The sequence below is a fragment of the Protopterus annectens genome, chromosome 1.part0 (genome assembly GCF_019279795.1).
Source record: "Protopterus annectens isolate FY-2018-M chromosome 1.part0, PAN1.0, whole genome shotgun sequence".
Lineage (NCBI taxonomy): Eukaryota > Metazoa > Chordata > Ceratodontiformes > Protopteridae > Protopterus > Protopterus annectens.
In genome coordinates, this window is record NC_056725.1 from 623,576,741 (window position 1) to 623,596,096 (window position 19,356).

Consider the following 19,356-nt stretch of genomic DNA (forward strand, 5'->3'; position numbering starts at 1 on the left):
CATCACTTTATGCGCTATATGATCTGATTATACTAAACTCCATGTAAATATGAATATGACCAGTTTAACATTTACTAGGTGGACTGTGCAGCTACCCAAGGAATAAATGCATACATGTTTAAAAATGTAAGCACCTGTGTTTTATCATATGTGATAAAGGATCTTACTTTCCACATTGTCATATGTCTTTTCTTTTCAGGTGGATGTCACTCAGAATAAAGTTGTAAAACTGTTTTACTCTGTTGTTAGTGTCTCTCCTAAATAACATGCATTTAGCCATCCCCACGTGCATTGCTTATGGCTCAGTGATGTTTCTGATGTTAGTGAGCTATGTTATAGTACACACAGGATTTTTTGAAAGGAGAACTACAGAACACAGATGCTTAAGAAAGGAACATGGAACTAGTGAATGAGCAAACTCATTGACTTTTATTGCTTTTAAGTTAAAGGGTGAGTACTTTCATTTAAAACATCAGACTTCATCAGACCTTTTTCCAAAACAGTGTTACAAAGCAATTTACTTACATGACTTGTAGCTTAGGAGCAACTTTATTGAGAAAGGGTATATCAGAAAGTTTACTGATAATATCCTCAGACCCATCAAAATTCTAAAGCAAAGGTAAACATCCAGTCCTCTGTGTCTAGTCCCCTTCTGATAGGTCCAGTACGATTTAGGCTAATTTAGCCAGGTTGAGTGATTACGGAACTAGAGAGGCATATAGCAAAGACAGAGCTGTAATGCTATTGCACAGTCTGGATTATTTTGCAGTTAGAGCAGTTTTGTCAGTACTGTGAAGGTTATCTTGAGACTAAATCCTTAGAGATTGCTACCCCCTGTTTATCTGTAAGAGAGTTAAAGGCATTAGGAAGAAATATTGAACATGTTTGTCTTTCTGTCCTGTCAACTGTCAGTAACCAGACACCCATGATGTATCTTTAAGAAGAATTTGCCTAGTGCCCACCCTGGAGAGTGCCAGTAACAGATTCTCCAGTCCTAAAACCTAGGTCATCTGCTAAGGATAAGAGATGTGTGAACCTTTAGACGTAGTCTGCATAGCACAATGCTGGAACTGTGCTTACTGTTACATGAGTAAAACATTCAGAAGTTTGGCAGACTGGATTTACGAGCATCAGTTTGCTGTTAGGAGACCGCTGGCCAGCAGTGCATTTTACAAACTTGGCTTTGGCTGCCCTTCATTTAGCCACTTCCATCTCCTAAAAGCAGTTCCTCTGAACTCATTAGAGATTGTAATTTGTTTAAGAAAAAGCTGAATTAACACCCCAGATTTCTCCTGTACTTTCTAGCATGTTCTTGCACTGCTCCCTCACTTCACTCCTCTCTTGCCTTGTTTTCCAACTACTCCTCTCAAATATAGTTATCTGTCTACCTTTCAGTAATGTAAATATTTGTCTCTGTCTCTTTTTGTCTGGTTGACATAGTGAAGGAAGCTGAGAAGTCTACAGCTAAAAGCAGTACCCTCCGTTGATCCCCCCACCAGGAGCTGCCGCTACAAACCAGATAAGATTTGATCTGATGTTTTCAGTCTTCATTTAATATTTGATTGTGGGTTCAGTTTTGTATCTCTGAACCAACTCGGACGTTATTCCATCTCACACCTTCCAAAAACTCTTGAGCTCAGCTGTACCCGTAATGCTCCTCACAGGATTACCACAGATCTTATTTGACACTTGTAGTGCCAGATGTGTTTAACCTGCCAGCTCTTGTGCAAGCTTAATTTCTTCAAACTGTAAGTGTCTTTTTCTTTAAAACTCTTTGTTAGTGATTTCTTGTCTATTTTTCACTTACCCAGCTCCTCTATTAGCCCTTTTTTCCTTAGCACGAGCAGTGTTTTCCTTCTAATGCCATCATTGGTAGTTCTCTATTTCGCTTTCTGTTTACCATTAAGGTAACCTGTTTGTACCATTGTTGGTACCTTTCTTCTCTTCCTTTCCCTAATTACCACTAAGGTAAGCCTTTCGTTCCATTGTTGGTACGACTTTTTTTCCCCTGTGCTTAAAAAAAAAAAAAAAAAACGTATCTTTCCGCCTTTCTTTCTGTGTGTATGTGTTTCTTTTGCTATGGCTGAAAATACTAGAGGTACTTTTGGCTTCAAAGGATGTTAGAAGTGAGATCGTAAGTTACCAAACTCTGACTTACAGTATGTGTCTATTGCTTGGGCCCGCTGCACCTTCAAGAAGACTGTGCTGTCTGTCATGGATTCAGTCACCGGGCCCTCATAGAAAGAAAAAACAAACTTATCTTAAAAGACCTGATAAACTCCAGCTTCGATGAGGCCATATCTGGATCTGTCAAATCAAAAACTGATGTTAGCTCCCCTTCTTTTTCTTTATCCAGACATGAAGGATTTAAAAAGAGGAGCCACTTGGTGCCGACAGTCTCGTCGCAACTGCCAGTGAAAATGGCTAAGATGTCCCCACTTCCCAGAGTTAGCAGAATCGACTGGGAAACTGCTTCCACCATTGGTGCCATCACTGCCTACCTCTGCATCGACAATTTTGGCGTCCACTATTGTTTTGGACCAAACAATTTCAGAACCTTTTCTCTCCTCCATTCAAGCGGTTTCAGAACCGAAGGAGTTTTCGGCTTTGTTGTTGGTTCCGGAGAGCATGGTTCCACTCAGGTGTTTTCAGCACTGTCCATGCTCTTTGGGGCTTCGGCGCACATGAGTTTGACTCTGGCTTTGCAGGCAGCTTCCTCAGTGTGTGATGTGAACACGGTACCAAAGGAGTCTATTTCGGTTCTAAGCTCACATTCCTCTATGGGGGAGGGGCCTGCTTTCCAGGCCATGGAGAGGGCCTTGTCCACTGCGGGCTCACAGTTGATACCACTTTCGTCGGGCCAACAACCCTGCCGTACTCGCCCAGAGCGCCCTTCACCCTCTACCCTGGGACAGCAGGCACAGAAACCTCAAGATCCATCCATGGTACTCATGTCCTCTTCAGACACCTTTCTGGCCCATCTCATTGAGGAGATACCCCTGAAGAGGAAGTGCAAGAGGAAGCACTTGGACTCCCCTGAAGAGTCCTGCACAGAAGATACAGATTTTGATGAAGGAGAAGGTTCCCCAAAGTCACCCCTGGAAGAGGTCTCCTTTAGAGACATACTAAAGATCCTGAAAGAGTGGGGTGGCTGGACTTCCCTTCAGCCTTCTTCAGTGGAATCTGTATACCTGGAGGCTTTCTGTGCCTGGCCATCTACCTCTTGGATCTCTCCGCCCGCTGACAATCTGATTAAATTGATTGCACAGCAGGCTTGGAATATACTTGATTCCATCAAGCCAATTCCTAAGAGACCAGACCGTATTTTGTCTGCTCCTCAGGATCAACAGTATTGGGCTAAAGGGATACCAGTAGATGCCATAGTGGTAGTGGCAGCCAGCAAAAAGAAACTTGCTGATGAGAGTCCTACTATCCATCCTGCTAATAAAGAGTCTAGGATGATAGATGGATTTGGGAAGCTCGTATACGCTTCATTGACTTTCGCTCTCAGGTCCTTGAACTTTATGGCACATTTCATGAGACTTCAACGAGATCTGATAAAGGAACCATCAGATACTTTGACAGGAGCAGTAGGTAAGGGAGCTCAGGATAAAGTAGCTTCCCAGCTGGCAACCCTTGATTTGATATGTAATTCATCCAATGAGGCTCATTGCACATGCAGCTGAAAGGACAGAGGGCAGCAGGTTCTGGAGTAGCCATAAGGAGACATGCCTGGATGCACTTATGTGAATTTGTGGAGCCATTCAGGTCTTCTTTTGTCAGTGCTTTGTTTGAAGGAACATTCCTTTTTGACCCCAAAGTTAAAGAGACCCTTGCTAGATGTGAGATGGATGGAAAGACCCTTTCTCTGCATGGGCGTACTCTTTTCCAGTCCTCAACAGTCTTACTCCAGGAACCAGAGAAGTGGGAAGCTGTGGTTTAAAAAATCCCAAGGACCTTTTCATGACTCATGTGGCAACGACTTCCCCTGGGGCAGAGGGGGGAGTTACAATGGAAGACGCCCTGTTCGAGGCAGAGATGGCCCACAAAATCAGGGTTCCATGGATTCTTTCCCTGGTAACTCCTATCGGTGCTCCTGAACGTTGGCCAATTGCTGTCCTCTGGAGGCAGTCGGGGGATGATTATCCCTGCACCTACCTACTTGGCTAAGGATAACAACAGACAATTGGGTGCAGAGGATTATAACCAGGGGTTACAATATCCCATTTTCAAAGAAACCCAGACAATCCAAAATAATCCCACATGTTCCACCCAGTCAGAGGCTTGCAGCAGTCTTAAAAATTCAAAAACTGCTCGACAAAAGAGTCATTCAGGCAGTCCCACCAGACCAGATAAGATTCGGAGTTTAGTCAAGATTCTTTTTAGTGCCAAAGAAAACAGGGGACATGAGATTGATTCTGGATCTCAGTATTTTAAACAAGTCAGTTCAGCAAACCAAATTCTGGATGGTTACAGTTCAGTCTGTACTTCTGTTGTTAGGAAAAGACAACTGGATGTGGTCACTAGATCTTCAGGATGCATATTACCACATAAGAATGTAAGAATGGACAAGCACTCCAGAAGATTCCTGCACTTCCAGCTGAGAGCTAGTCATTATCAGAGCCCTGCCCTTTGGTTTCACTACAGCCCACAGGGTGTTCACCAAATGCATGGCAGTGGTAGCAGCTCACTTCAGACTGCAAGGATTCCGCATGTTTCCCTACTTAAACTACTGGCTCATTACCGCTCCCACCAGACATCTACTGTTACAGGCAAGAGACTATGTTCTTCAGACTTGTTCCTCGCTGGGGATCATTATAAACTATGAAAATCCCAACTAGAACCAACACAACAGTTAGAATTCATAGGAGGGATAATAAACACAAACACCAGCATCACATGTCTTCCCCCAGAAAGACTTCAAAGAGTAAAATCACAAGTCAGCTTGTTTGCAGCAAAAAGGTGACTGCAAGACTGTTGTTACAGACTCTAGGATCAATGTCAGCATCCATCACTTTAGTTCCCCTTGCAAGATTTCACATGCAGATTCTTCGATGGCTGTTAGCGTCCCAATGGTCCTTACTGAACCAACCAATGACCCATCTGGTAATGCGGCAGGAGCATCTTCCTCAACTATACGAGTGTATCTAGCTGCAATTTCAAACTTTCATAATGGTGTAAATGATACAGCACTAATGTCCCATAAACTTTGCAAAGCTTTTCTGAAGAGAACCTTAATGCTCAGACCCCTATACAAATACCTTTCTACACCTTGGGACTTAAATCTGGTGCTACCGTCTGTAATTTAATTCCCCATTGGAACCATCCGCAAATTGTAATTTGAAGTATTTATCTTGGAAAACCTTATGTTTGATTGCTATTACTTCTGCCTGGAGTATATCTGAGCTACAAGACTTATCTTGCAAACCTCCTTATCTAATTTTTAATAAGGACAGGGTCTCCTTGCGAACAAATCCTTCCTTTCTACCAAAGACAGTGTTCCAGACGAATATCGATCAGATTGTACAGCCTCCCGTATTTTTTCCCCAATTTCTCAAACACGGGTGACTATTGTCTGCATTTACTATATGTGCATAGATTATTACATTTTTGCCTTCAGAGAATAAAGGAAATTAGAAAATCTGATCACTTGTTTCTTTCTCTTCTGCTACTATGGGCAAACCAGTTTCTAGGGATACTCTGGCTAAATGGCTGAAGGACTGTATAACCTTCGATCTGATGTTATTAATCTTCATTCATTTCTTACTGATGGAGGTCGGTTCTGTCCTCGGAACCGAATCGGCCATTATAACAAGCTTGCTCCAGCCAAAAAAGCTCTCGAGCTAAGCTTTTACCCATAGTGGCCCTCCCTACATTACTTCAGATCTCGTTTGCCGCATACTGCATCAAGACTTGTGTCAGGCCAGCTCTCAGCTAAGTCATTTCAAATTTTTTTCTCTCTTAAACCTTTCTTGATTTTTGTTTCATATACTTAATTAATGTATTGTTAATCACATACTTTTTGCTTATCCACGTGAGTGTCCCTCTCTTTCTTTCCTCCTTTTTACCAAGTTTGGTGCTCTTTGTACCATTGCTGGTACAGCCCTTCCCTTACCTCTGAGGTAATTCCTAGTACCATTGTTGGTATTCCCCTTTCTCCTTTTCCTCCTCTACTGTAAAAAAAATATATATATTTTTCTTCTCTGTTGTTGTGAGTGTGTTTCTGTGATTTGACTGTTTTTGTGGCTAAATTGTATATTTCTTCTTAATATGTCTGAAAAAAGGGAACAACTAGTTTCAAGCACTGTGACCAGTGCGACAGGAAAATGCCTAATGGAGACAGCTGTGTGTCCTGTGTCTACTGTCTCGGGGTACCACACCTATCTGTGAAACCCCCTTGTCAGATATGTAAAGGATTTAACTCTCACACTTTAGCGGAATGTGAAAATAAGCTTATGCTTAAATCTCCTTTCACGGAGGTTATCTCTTGAGACAGAGTGCTCATCCCCTGCAAAGAAGGAACATAAAAAGAGCAGTAAATCCTTACCATCCTCTCCTCATGTCAGTGAATCTAAATCGACTGAGCCGAAAGCTAAAATTTCTAAATTGGCACAAACTTCCTCGGGACTGGGGCCTCAAACCCCCTCCACAGTGCTGTCTTCGGTTCCAACACCTCAGCAGCTGGCTATGGTGCTGTCCTCAGCACCCATGCCCCAAGCTCCAACTGCAACACCGATTATGACAACAGTACCAACCTCCCTCTTGGCATTGATTTTTCTCCATGGACTCCTACATATCTTCCTCCTTCGACTTTCCTGGAGGTATTGGAGCCTTCAACACTGACACCAACCCCAGTTCCAGCTTTTTTGGTTCCATTGGTAGACCTTACCATGGCTTCGGAGTCTACCCTTTGGCTATCGACTCACCCGAAACCAGGCTATCCTCGGGATCGAGACTGGTCTGTCGGCACCATGATCCCTAGTACAGTGCCTGTTTTTTCCATGGCACTGTCTACTACGGTTCCGGTTGCATTGACAGAACCGGGTCCTCTCGTGGCTCCTTCCCTGGGAGTGGGTTCGTCGCAGCAGGGTGTGACCCCAATCCTGAGGTTGTCTTTCTCTGTTCCAGGCACCCCTCCCTCTTCGGGTGGGCCTGCTTTCCAGGTGATGGAGATGGCACTTGCCTTTGCAGGCTCCCAGCTGGTCCCTTTGGCACTGGAGACCCATGTATACCTTTCCTCTGAGCCACAGTTGACACAGCCTACTACTCAGGGACACCGGACACAGGAACCTTAAGACATCCTTCCACAAGGTACCCACTCTGCAGAGTCCTCCTCAGAGGACCTCAGGAGGTACCTTGCAAGAGATTGTGCAAGAAGAAGCACGTGGATTCCCCTGAAGAATCCCTCACCAAAGATACAGACTACAATGAAGGGGAATGATCCCTACGATCGCCCCTTGAGGATGTCTCCTTCAAACACATATTGGAGATCCTGAAGCAGCGGGGAGACTGAAAGTCCACCACTCCATCCTCGCAGGAGTCTGTATTCTTGCAGGCTATCTGTGCTTGGCCCGCTACTTCCAGGGTGCCCCCGCCTGCTGGTGACCTGGTTCAGCTCATTGTGCAGCATGCCTGGAAGGGTCCTGATACCGTTGAACCTATCCTCTGGAGAACAGACAAAATTTTTTCTCCTCCAAAGGGTAATCCACACAGGTCCAAGGGCCTAGCAGTAGATGCTATGGTTGTGGCGGCGGCCACTAAGAAAGAGCTCACTGAGGAGAGCTCTACTGTCCATCCCCCTAACAGGGAGTCTTGGGCAATAGATAGGGAAGTGGGTGCATTCTTCAGTGACCTTTGTCATTCCGTCCTTGAACTATCTGGCACACTTTACCCAGCTGCAGAGAGACCTAATCTCGGAACTCTACCTGGCAGGAGCAGTTTCTGATGAGGTATGTGACAAAGTTGCTCACAGCTTGCCACCTTGGAATCTATCTCTAACTTGTCCATGCGGTTGATTTCTCACTCTACCGAAGGAGCGGCTAGAGCAGCGGGTGCAGGCGTTGTCACAAGACATCACGCCTGGATGCGCCTGTCTGATTTTTCAAATCCCTTTAAGTCTTCTTTCCTTAATGCCCCCATAGAGGCCTCTTCTCTCTTTGGCCCTAAGGTAAAGGACTCTTCAGCCAGGTGTGAAAAGGACGGTAAGACCTTGTCTGCCGTAGGCGTACGTTTTTCCAGCCTCCAACGACCCTACTCTAGGAATCAGAAGAGTGGAAAGATGTGGTACAAGAAATCCCAGGGTGCTTTCTGTGACACATGTGGCGAGGTTTCCCCCCAGGGTAGGGGGGAAACTCAACCGGAAGACACCCCTACAGAGACAGAAGGGGTCCGCGTAATCAGGGATCCAGAGATTCTTTCTCTGGTCAGCCCTATCAGTGCTCTTGAAGAGCGGCCCGATTGCTTACCTCTGGAAGCAGTCTGGGGACGATTTTCTCTGCACCACCTTGTCTGGCAAACGATAACCACAGATTTTTGGGTGCAGACGATAATTGCCAGAGGTTATCACATCCTTTTCAGTCTTTACTCAAGGCTGCTAAGGCGTATTCCTGACATTCCACCTTGTCAAAGGGAAGCAGCAACTCAAGAAATTCAAATGATGCTTCTAAAAAGAGCCATCCAAACAGTCCCACCAGACCATATAGGATCCAGATTCTACTCAAAGTTCTTTTTAGTGTCAAAAAAGACAGGGGTCTGGAGGCCAATTCTGGACCTCAGCATCCTGAACAGATTTGTCAAGAAATCAAAATTCCAGATGGTCACGGTTCAGTCTATTCTACCTTTTTTGGAGAAAGACAATTGGATGTGCTCGATAGATCTTCAGGATGTGTATTACCACATAAAAATGGACATATGCTCCAGAAGATTCCTCCACTTCCAGCTGGGAGTCAATCACTACCAATTCCGAGTGTTGCCCTTTGGTCTCTCTACGGCCCCCAGAGTGTTCATAAATGCATGGTAGTGATAACAGCTCACTTGAGACTACAAGGATTCCAGGTTTTTCCATATTTAGACGATTGGCTCCTTACCGCCCCAATCAAGCATCTACTGGTTTCAGCTATACAGTACACCGTACAACTAATGGATCACGTAGGGGTAACAGTAAACAAAGACAAATGCAAGTTGACTCCTTTTCAAAAACTGGAGTTTCTAGGGGCAACTTTCAATACTCAGTCTTGCCTAGTCTCCCTCCCACTCCACAGGCTGGAAAGGCTCAGGTCTCAACTCCAGGTGATACTCTGTCAGGACAAAGCTCCAGCTCAGGCAGTCCTCCCAACTACAAGGGTCAATGACAGCATCGATAACAGTAGTTCCCACTAGCAAGAACACATGAGACTTCTAAAGTGGATTTTGCTAATGCAATGCTCTCTGCCATTTTTTTATTTCTCCAAGTCTTTTGGGTTTCTAATACCATGACGGGAATAGCCCCCATTCCTAAGTCAAAGTACAATTAATGTTCATGAAATTAGTATTTTTTCACTCTTTGATGTCGGCCAAAAGTGCTCTTCGCAGCACCCGCAATGTGCCCAGTAATGACTCCTTCTGCAATTCATACGGTGTTACATGAATTGGTAGCATATCTAAATGTTTGTTTGTGTCTTTTGGTTTTTCCCGATTAGGGGCCGCCACAGCGGAACTCCGGTCTGCTAATGATTGGTAGTTGATTTTTACGTGCCGAGTTACCAGCCCTGATGGACAACCTTCAACGAAGGTACGCCCATTCACGCATGTCTCCACGCAGAAGACGCTCTAGCTGAGAATCGAACCTGACAGCATCTTACTGTGAGGCGACAACGCTACCGCAGCACCACCACTGGGACTCTAGTAGCATATCTAAATACGATTGTAAATTCTTTTTTATAAGACCAGTTGCTCCTACTACTATTGGAACTGTCTGGGTATCTTTCTTCCACATGACTCGTTTCTGCCTGCATCTTTCTTCCACATGGCTGTCGTTTCTGCCTGCATATTTTATGACTGTGCTCTACGCAAGACACTGTAGTCACTAGATGTGGCAATTTCAATGATCAGTGCTACTTTTGTCTTCTTTTCTTGGACCACTGTATCTGGTTTTCTACATCTATCTTTTGAACTGTTGGTATTGGGTGAGCCCATGTGATATAAACTTCGTCATTTTCTATGATTCTTTGTAGCTCATGTTTCCAGTGTTTTTTAGCCACTTCAGTAGCATAATGTTTGCACAATCCGCAGTGTAACAGTCTCGCCACATTATTATGCCTTTCAGTTTACAGTCCCTCTGCCATTAGTGGGTCGCAGTCAACAACAAGGTGTGTGACTGTTTCCAATTCGGTTTTACAAAACCTACATATGTCTGTTTCTCCCACATGTTCAATGGACTTTGTAAACCAGTGTGTCATCTTAGATTTATTCTCCTGATGTTTCAAAACTTTCACTACATTTGGATCTTGTGAGGTCAGTAGATATGTGTGGAGTCCCACGATTGCAGATCTGTGCATGTAATCAATTTCAAGGAGGCCCATCCCTTCTTCAGAACGGGGAATATATAATCTTGGTATACACTGATTTTTATAAATCATTTGGTGAGCATGAAGCATCCTTCTTGTTTTAATATCCAATCTATCCAACACTTTTTGAGGCCAGTCAGTCACTCCAAAACTGTAAGTTAGGATAGACAGCAAATTGACTTATCGCTTGTATCTTGTTCCTAGATGTCAGTGCTATTTTCAGGATTAATTTATGTCTTCTGAAATACTCCTTACTGAGCTTCATTCGCATTTGTTCATGTTTTATTGCTGATCCTTCATCAACTCCCAAGTATTTATACACTCCCTCTTGCTCAAGTTCTTTTATATCATATTCTTGTCCCAAACTGATGTTTTCCTGGTGCTGAAGTTTTCATAGGTTCATAGGTTCATACTAGGCTATCTGCCCTGGGGCAATTATAAGCCTAGCCCGATTCTGTATGGCTTACGCCACCCCTTGATTTGAGTATACTGTGCCCTTTTTAAGGTTTAGTTTACTGTGCCTCTGTCTAATAGTGACACAGGAGTAATCCCTGGGACAAACCTACGATCCCCCATCCACCTATCGAGATTCTTCTTGAAGAGATTCAGTCTGGTGCTCTGCCTCACATGAACTGGAATTCTATTCCAGAGTGAAGGGAGCCTCTGGGTTATGAACCTGTCCCTCCAGCAAGTTCTATTTATTTCTGTGCTGAGGTACAAGTTCCTCGAGCGTGTGGCTCTAAGGGATTTAGATTTACTGAGGTGGAGCATGTCCATTAATTCTGGATTTGACATAGCTTTGTATGTCAGGCATAGATCGCCTCGAAGTAGGCGGTATGCAACTGAGTAGAGCTGGAGTTTTTTTAACCGAGCAGCATATGGAATCTGTTTGAGACCCTTGATCCTCTTGGTGAGATACTTTTGGGGTCTTTCTAATTGCTGCAGGTGTCGGGTAAGGTACATCCCAAAAGGGGCATTGTATTCTATGATGGGCCTGATGAGGGATGAATAAAGGGGCACAATTACCTCTCTTGATCTAGATGTGAAACCCTTTGTGATGAGGTGGGCTATGTAGAAGGTCTTTCTAACCACTTTGGCAATGTGGTTTTCAAAGGAGAGATTGCTATCAACTTGGGTCCCCAGGTCCCTAATAACTTTCTCTGTACTTAATGGGTTTCCGCCTCTGTGGTAATTTGTGGGCACATTGTTTTTGCCAAAGGGTATGACTATACATTTTTTGGCATTTAGCTTTAAACCATGGCGCTGGCACCAGTTATCTGTCCCTGTGAGACCTTTTTGTAGGATGTTTGTGTCAGCTGGAGAGTCGATTATGGCGCCCAGTTTGCAGTCGTCTGCGAACTTGGTGAGCCATAGTCCTCCCACGTTTGCCTGTACCTCGGAAAAGTATATACCGAACAAGAGTGGTCCCAGGACAGAACCCTGTGGGACGCCACATGTGACCGGTTTCGAGTCTGACATGGCTCCAGCAACTCTCACTCTGTGGGTTCTGTCTTTGAGCCAGTTTGCGACCCATCTTGTGACATAGGGGTTTATATTTAAGCTGGATAGCTTATCTATGGTGCCTGAGTGGGGTATTGTGTCAAATGCCTTTGCAAGGTCAAGATAGGCTGTGTGGACTACCTTCCCTTCATCTATGGCTTTGGTGACTGTTTCGAAGAAGTCAACCAGGTTCAAAAGGCAGGATCTGCCCTTGACAAAGCCGAACTGGGTAGGATCTAGTGTCTGTAGGTCCCCAATGTCTTTGTTTATGAGCTCCATGATGATCCTCTCCATAGCCTTGCAGACTAAGCTAGTCAGGCTTATGGGGCGATAGTTTCCAGGGTCCGTAGAGGCTCCACCTTTGTGGAGTGGGACCACTGTTGCTGCACGCCATTCTGTGGGCACATATCCTGTAGTGAGGCTGAGATTGTATAGCTGTTTTATTTGAGGGATTAGTTCCTCTTGGAGTTCATGTAGGACGCAACCTGGGACGCCATCTGGTCCCATGGAAGCAGTGTTTTTTGCTTTGGAGAGGGCAGCCTTCACCTGAGCATCAGAGATGTTTGGGAGGCAGTCCTCTGCCGGGATAGATACTTGCTCTTTTGGGGGGGGGCTGGAGAAGTTTGCACTGAACCTGTCTGCCAGGATATTGGCGATGTCTGTGGGTACAGTGTATTTTTTGTCGTTTAGAATCAACTCAGAACAAGTCTGGGAGTTGCATCCCAGGTTTCTAACATAACTGAAAAAGCCTTATGATTGTCTTTGGTGTCCTGTGTAATTTTTCTCTCGAAGCTGGCCTTGGAGGATTTTATGAGGGATCGTAATTTTTTGCTAGTACTGATCAGAGATGCCTTCCCTATTAGGGATTTTGCTCTATCATGTAGTAGCTTCCTCCTTCTGTTGTACAGTTTATTTATGGCAGGGGTCCACCAGACTGGACGCCTGCCTTTGGATGATTGGGTCTTTGTTTTGTTTGGGATAGCATGATCCATGCATTCCTGGAGATGTCCGTAGAATGCGTTTATGTAGGATTCTGCAGTTTGGGCCATAGTTTCCACTGGCCCTGGGGCCTTGAAGGATTCCACTTCGGTTTTGAGAAGTGAGAAGTTCGCTTTTGAGAAGTTTTTCACTGTGGTTTTCTGGGCTGGGGGTGGGGTCGGGATGTGGACAGCCAGTGAAATTAATTTATGGTCTGATCTTACCAATGAGGGATATACTTCTGGTGTGGAGCATAGAGTCCCCATGCTGGTAATGATCAGGTCTAGTATGTTGTCCCCTCTTGTGGGAGTGGTGACTAGTTGTTCCATAGCATTTGAGTTTATAATTTCCAGGAACCTTTGGGCTAAGGTGCTGGGGCTTGAGTAGTGCTCCCAGCCAATGTTTGGGTAGTTGAAGTCGCCCAATATAATGGTGTTCGGAGAGATCTTCATGTTCTCCAATGTTTTCAGGAAAGCCGAGTGGGATTCCTGACTTTGAGAGGGTGGTCTGTAGGATGCTATAAACTGAAAAGCAGTCTTGCCCACTGTTAGTTGCACATGGATGGTCTCCGATACTTCGTGCAATGCCACTAACCTGGAGGTGTGGATATCCTTGATAAATATGGAAACTCCCCCTCCTTTTGTGGTTCGGTCCGGGTTTTGGGGCCAAAAAGCATGATATGAGGTATAGCCTGGTAGTGCTGGGGTGCTCTCTGGAACCTTGAACCAGGTTTCTGTCACTGCACAGATATCTATGTTCTCCATACTGAGGAGAGCTTTGAGTGCGTGCATCTTGAGGTTAAGACTTCTGGCGTTAAGCAGCATTACCCTTAGTTTCTTGTTCCTTGTGCTGTCTATGGGGGTGGGTTTGACTTTTGAGCCTTGCCTGAAAAAGGCACTATGGGGGTGGCAAGAGCCTTTGCCAATATCCGAAAGCCCAGTGGTGACAGGTGCAAGCCATCCCTAGCGAAGCAACGTGGCGTGTCGAGCATGTCATCCCAAGCTGACAGACACTGGATCCCCTTTGAATGACACCAAAATTTTAGCCAATTGTTAAAATCGATCATTTTATCTTTGTACTGTGGCATCATTCTAGGTGAGGGTAAGATGCTGCTCAAGGTCAGGGTCATACCAGCCTGGGCTACATGATCAGAGAGCTCCTCTATGTCTCTTTTCATGTAGTCCAGGGAGGTACGTCTCAGGTCATTCACGCCAGCATGTACAATGACTGAGTCATATTTGTATTTGCTTTGGAGTGACCTGAGTGCTTGCGTTATGTGGCAGATCCTAGCACCCGACAGGCAGATCACCGTGACTTTCTCTTTATTCAGCCTGGTGAGCGGGACGTCAGTGTGTCTGACAATAGAGTCACCTATTACAAGAGTATCAGGTGTGTTATTCAGCCTTAAGGGCTGTGGCTGCTTGGCACACTGACTTTGTGGGCTATGTGTTGTGCGTGTTTTTTTTTGAGGTAGCGTTTGCTTGGATGTCTGCTTTGGAGGTCTCTGTTGCTTAGGTAGATTTTTATTTAGAGCCTCCGAGTATGTTTTTGTGTATTTATGTGTTTGGTTCGCTGATGTGGTGGGACTATGTGATACTGGAATTGTGTTGTGTGAGGTTACCTTCTCCTCCTGACTGGTTGCACCAGTTTTGAGATGAGAGCTCAGCCTCCAGTTTGGCTAAATAGTTGCATCTCTCACATATATTTGAACCTGTTTGGAGGAGGAGAGGGTTGTCCGTGTACATGAGACAGTTGTAACATTGCCTCAAAATTCCCAGATTCACCAGCTGGACTGGAGAGGAAACCATTGACTGACCTTTGGACATGCTAGAGTAATATAGGGAAACTGAATTTAAGACGGACCAATAGAGGACAGGGTAATCGTAGAGAGTATAAGAGTAAGTAGTGCTTATGGTTTAATAGTGCTAACTTGTAGGATTACTTAATTGGACCAGTGAAGGGCCTTAGAATGAGAATATGGTGTTTAAATTGAGAGATAGAGCAGTTCTAAGGGAAAAAGTGAAGAGCAGACTTTGTGGAGCCAGGAATAGTTTAAACCCAATTAGGTGGCGCTGCCCACTGTTGCGCTATGCACAAAAACGCGCAAAACCGCGCAAAAGAGGGTTTTAACAGAGGAAGATGAAGGAGTTTGGAATTGACCCAAAATGGCCAATAAAACTACAGTTTCAAGTCAGTAACCACTCCCACAGGGGCAAGCAAGGCTGCTGAATGTTGTTCACTGCTACTGATCAACAGAGAGACTTTTCCTTTTTTAAAGGTTGCTTTTGCACATTTATCAAGACCAAATGACATTCCAGTATCATCTGAAAAAGTTTTGACAACCTGCAGCTGTGCTTTCATTTCCTCATCTGATGAGCTATACAGTTTTAAATCATCAACAAAGAGAAGATGAGAAGTCATTAGACTTTGTTGTTTTCTAAAAGCCAAATTGCAGCCATGGCCTAAGCTGTTAGTAAACAACTTAATGGATTAATGGCAAGGCAGAATAGCAATGGTGACAGAGAGTCACCCTGGAATATCCCCCTTTGAATTTTTATCCCTGGGATGATAATCTGTCCTTTATCATGGCTTAATTGCAAAGTGGTCTGTCACTGATTCATGGTTACTGTAATGTAGTAAATCACTGTAGGGTGTATCTTATACATTTTTAAGCACTCTTTTTATCCATGAATGTGGGATACTATGAGAGGCTTTTTTTGTAGTCAATCCATGCCATACTTAGATTCTTCCCCTTCCTACACATGAGACTTGTACAGTGGCTTTTGCTAGTGCAATGGTCTCACTCTTTTTGATTTCTCCAAGTCTTTTGGGTTTCTAATACCATGACGGGAATGGACCCCATTCCTAAGTCAGAGTACGATTAAATTTCATGAAATTAGTATTATTTCACTCTTTGATGATAGCCAAAAGTGCTCTTCGCAGTACCCGAAATGTGCCCAGCAATGACTCCTCCTGCAATTCATACGGTGTTATGAATTGATAACATATCTAAATATGATTGTAAATTCTTTTTTATAAGACCAGTTGTTCCTACTACTATTGGAACTGTCTGGGTATCTTTCTTCCACATGGCTCTCTTTTCTGTCTGCGGATCAAGGTATTTTATGACTTTGTCTCTCTCTGTACTCAAGACACTATAGTCACTAGGTGTGGCAATTTCAATGATCAATGCTACTTTTGTCTTCTTTTCTTGGATCACTATGTCTGGTTTTCTAGCATTTATCTTTTGGACTGTTGATATTGAGTGATCCCATGTGATGTAAACTTCATCATGTTCTATGATTCTCTGTGGCTCATGTTTCCAATATTTTTCAGCCACTTCGATACCATAATGTTTGCACAATCTCCAGTGTAACAATCTCGCCACATTATTATGCCTTTCAGTATATAGTCCCTCTGCCATTAGAGCATCGCAACCAGCAATAAGGTGTGTAACTGTTTCCAACTTGGTTCCACAAAACCTACATATGTCTGTTTCTCTCACATGTTCAATGGTCCCTTTTGACTCATCCTATGTCCTTTCAAATCAGGGTAACAAGTAGGTGCAAACACAATTTGATTTGGTGGATGAAGCCAGAAGAGCACCTATGGAGTCGCCCTTTCTCCCCTCTCAGCCCAGAGCCATAGTGACCACAGACACCTCCCTGATTGGTTGGGGGGGAGCATTTCCAGGGAAAGACAGTCCAAGGCACTTGGTCATCCATGGAGGCCAACCTGCATATCAGTGTTCTAGAACTGAGGGCAGTGCTTCTAGCATTGCAAGCATTTCAACCTGTTCTCCCTTCAAGAACAATTGCCATCCAGTCTGACAACATCTCAGTAGTCTGGTATGTCAACAAACAAGGGGGAACCAAGTCCTACCCGTTGTGTCAAGAGGCCATGAGAATTTGGCAATGGGCAATAGCTTCCAACCGCTTTCTGATAGCAATGCACATTCCCAGGAATTCCAACATAATTGCAGACAGATTGAGCAGATGCATTCTCCTGCCTCACGAGTGGTCCCTCAATCCTGTTGTAGTGGCAAAGATCTTCAGTTGCTGGGACCAGTCTTGCTGTGATCTGTTCGCATCCCCCGCAAATCACAAATGCAGCAGCTACTTTGTCCTAATTCCCCTCGCATGTTGGTGTCCTCGAGGGGCGATCTTGTGCATGATTGGCCCACGGGACTTCTTTATGCCTACCCTCCGCTTCCTCTGATCCCGCAATTATTGAAGAAGGCTCTTCAGTTGAAAAGCATAGTCATCCTCATTGCACCCTACTGGCCCCAACAAATTTGGCTTCCCTTTCTTTGACCTCACATAGTACATCAACCATGGATTCTGGATTCAACTCTGGAATTGCTGTCGCACCCAAAGGGGGTGATGCATCCGAGCATATCCAGCCTCAAGCTGATAGCTTGGTTCCTCTACTTCCAGTAATCACCAGGAAAAAGCGATCTATCCTCCGCTGTCTGCCACATTCTTCTGGCTTCCCATAAACCATTGACCAGGAAACTGTATCTAAGCAAGTGGAAAAGATTCATAATTTGGTCTCATAAAAAGGGAGTGAACCCTTTTTCTGTTCTGCTTTCTATAGTGTTTGATTATTTATCCAGTCTTCTTCATTCAGAATCTGCTGCCAGTTGTGATCTGAAATTCTTATCCTGGAAAACTCTGTTCTTGGTGGCCATTACCTCAGCAAGACAAATTTCTGAGTTGCAAGCTTTATGCATAAGACATCCTGACATAGTGTTCCCTAAGGACAGGGTATCTCTCCAGACTACACCCTCCTTTTTACCCAAAGTTATTTCTGACTTGACTGTTAATCAAATGATTGATCTACCAGTTTTCTTTTCTAATTTTTCTAATGAAGGAGAATATTCACTACATTTGCTTGATGTGCATAGACAATTGCATTTTTATCTTGACAGAACTAAATCATTACAGAAATCTGACCAGTTATTTGTATCATTCTCAGGACCAAGATTGGGAAGACCTGTTTCCAAAGTTACTTTATCTAAATGGTTGAGAGATTGCATTTGCTTTGTTTATCAATGGAACAAAGCTTCCCTACCATCTAAAGTCAAAGCACATTCAACCAGATCGGTCACAAAATCTTTTGCCTTCCATACAAGGGCTTCCATGGATGACATTTGTGTAGCGGCAACATGGGCCACCCCTCATACCTTTATCACGCATTACAAATTAGACATGGTCTCCAGGGGGAGAGCTTCCTTTCATTCAATGGTACTCAGGAATATCCTTCCATAGGGCCTCCCAGGAAACAAAGTAGCTAGGGACTCTGTCCCATCAATAAGGAATAAATGAAGATTAACATCAGATAAAGAAGTTATGTTCTTAGCATAACGTTCCATCCGTGTTGTTGATCTTCATTCATTCATTACAACCCACCCGCCATCCCCCTCTGAAAGACTCCTGGAGATTTGGATATGGTCCTAGCCTATGATAGCAAGGTTGCTCAGATAAACCCTCCGCTTTCTTTAAAGTATGTATTCTTAGGTTCTGGAAAGAAAACGTAGAGTGACTGAGAGTGAATTCTGAGACCACTTTCAGCAATGAATGATAATGTATAACACATCCCTATCTGGGGAAAAATCAGGTAAGGTTGTCCTGCCATGAGAGCTTGCAGCTCAGAAATTTGCTTGCACATATCACAACAATAACCAAAACAGTTTTCCACGTTAAGAAAATGACATCAGCCTGAGCTGCCAGCTCAAAAGGTGGTAAGGTCAGTTTTTCAAGAACATAATTTAGGTCTCACGAAGGAGAGATTTGCTTGTGAGGGGTCTTGTATACAATGCTTCTTTCATGAATGGTTTTACCAAAAGTGAAGAAGAAAGATGAGGCTCCATTGGCAGACAAGCAGAGATGACCACTTAAATACACCTTAATAGACACACATAATAAGCCATCTTGAAGTAATCCGCACAAATATTTCAACAACAGAGGGATATTAATCTCACTAGAGCTTTTTTCCCATTTAAGCACCACTTAGAAAATCTCATCTATTTGTAAACATAAAATTTTATAGTAGCAGGATTTCTGGCCTCCTTTAACACCTGCTGTACATCCTCTTGAAACAAGTGCCTAAACAGAGCCAAGACTGAATCTTCTGGGCTGGCAACTGAATTTTTTTCAAATAGTGGTGCACCAGTCACCCATGAGACAGTGGGAGCAGATCCAGCATGTAAAGAAGTCTGTGGTAGTTGCCATTGACCAATACCATTAACAGGGAAACCACGATTGCCTGCTCCAATAGAGGTCCACCACAATGATCTTTGACATTTCTCTTTGATCTTTCAGAAGTAACTTGT

General features: G+C 44.0%; 1 protein-coding gene across 1 annotated transcript in view; it reads left to right on the plus strand.

Annotated features, from left to right (window-relative positions):
* BICRAL (BICRA like chromatin remodeling complex associated protein) overlaps positions 1 to 19,356 on the plus strand; it is a 1,536,848-nt gene that overhangs the window by 426,792 nt on the left and 1,090,700 nt on the right. The window lies entirely within an intron of this gene.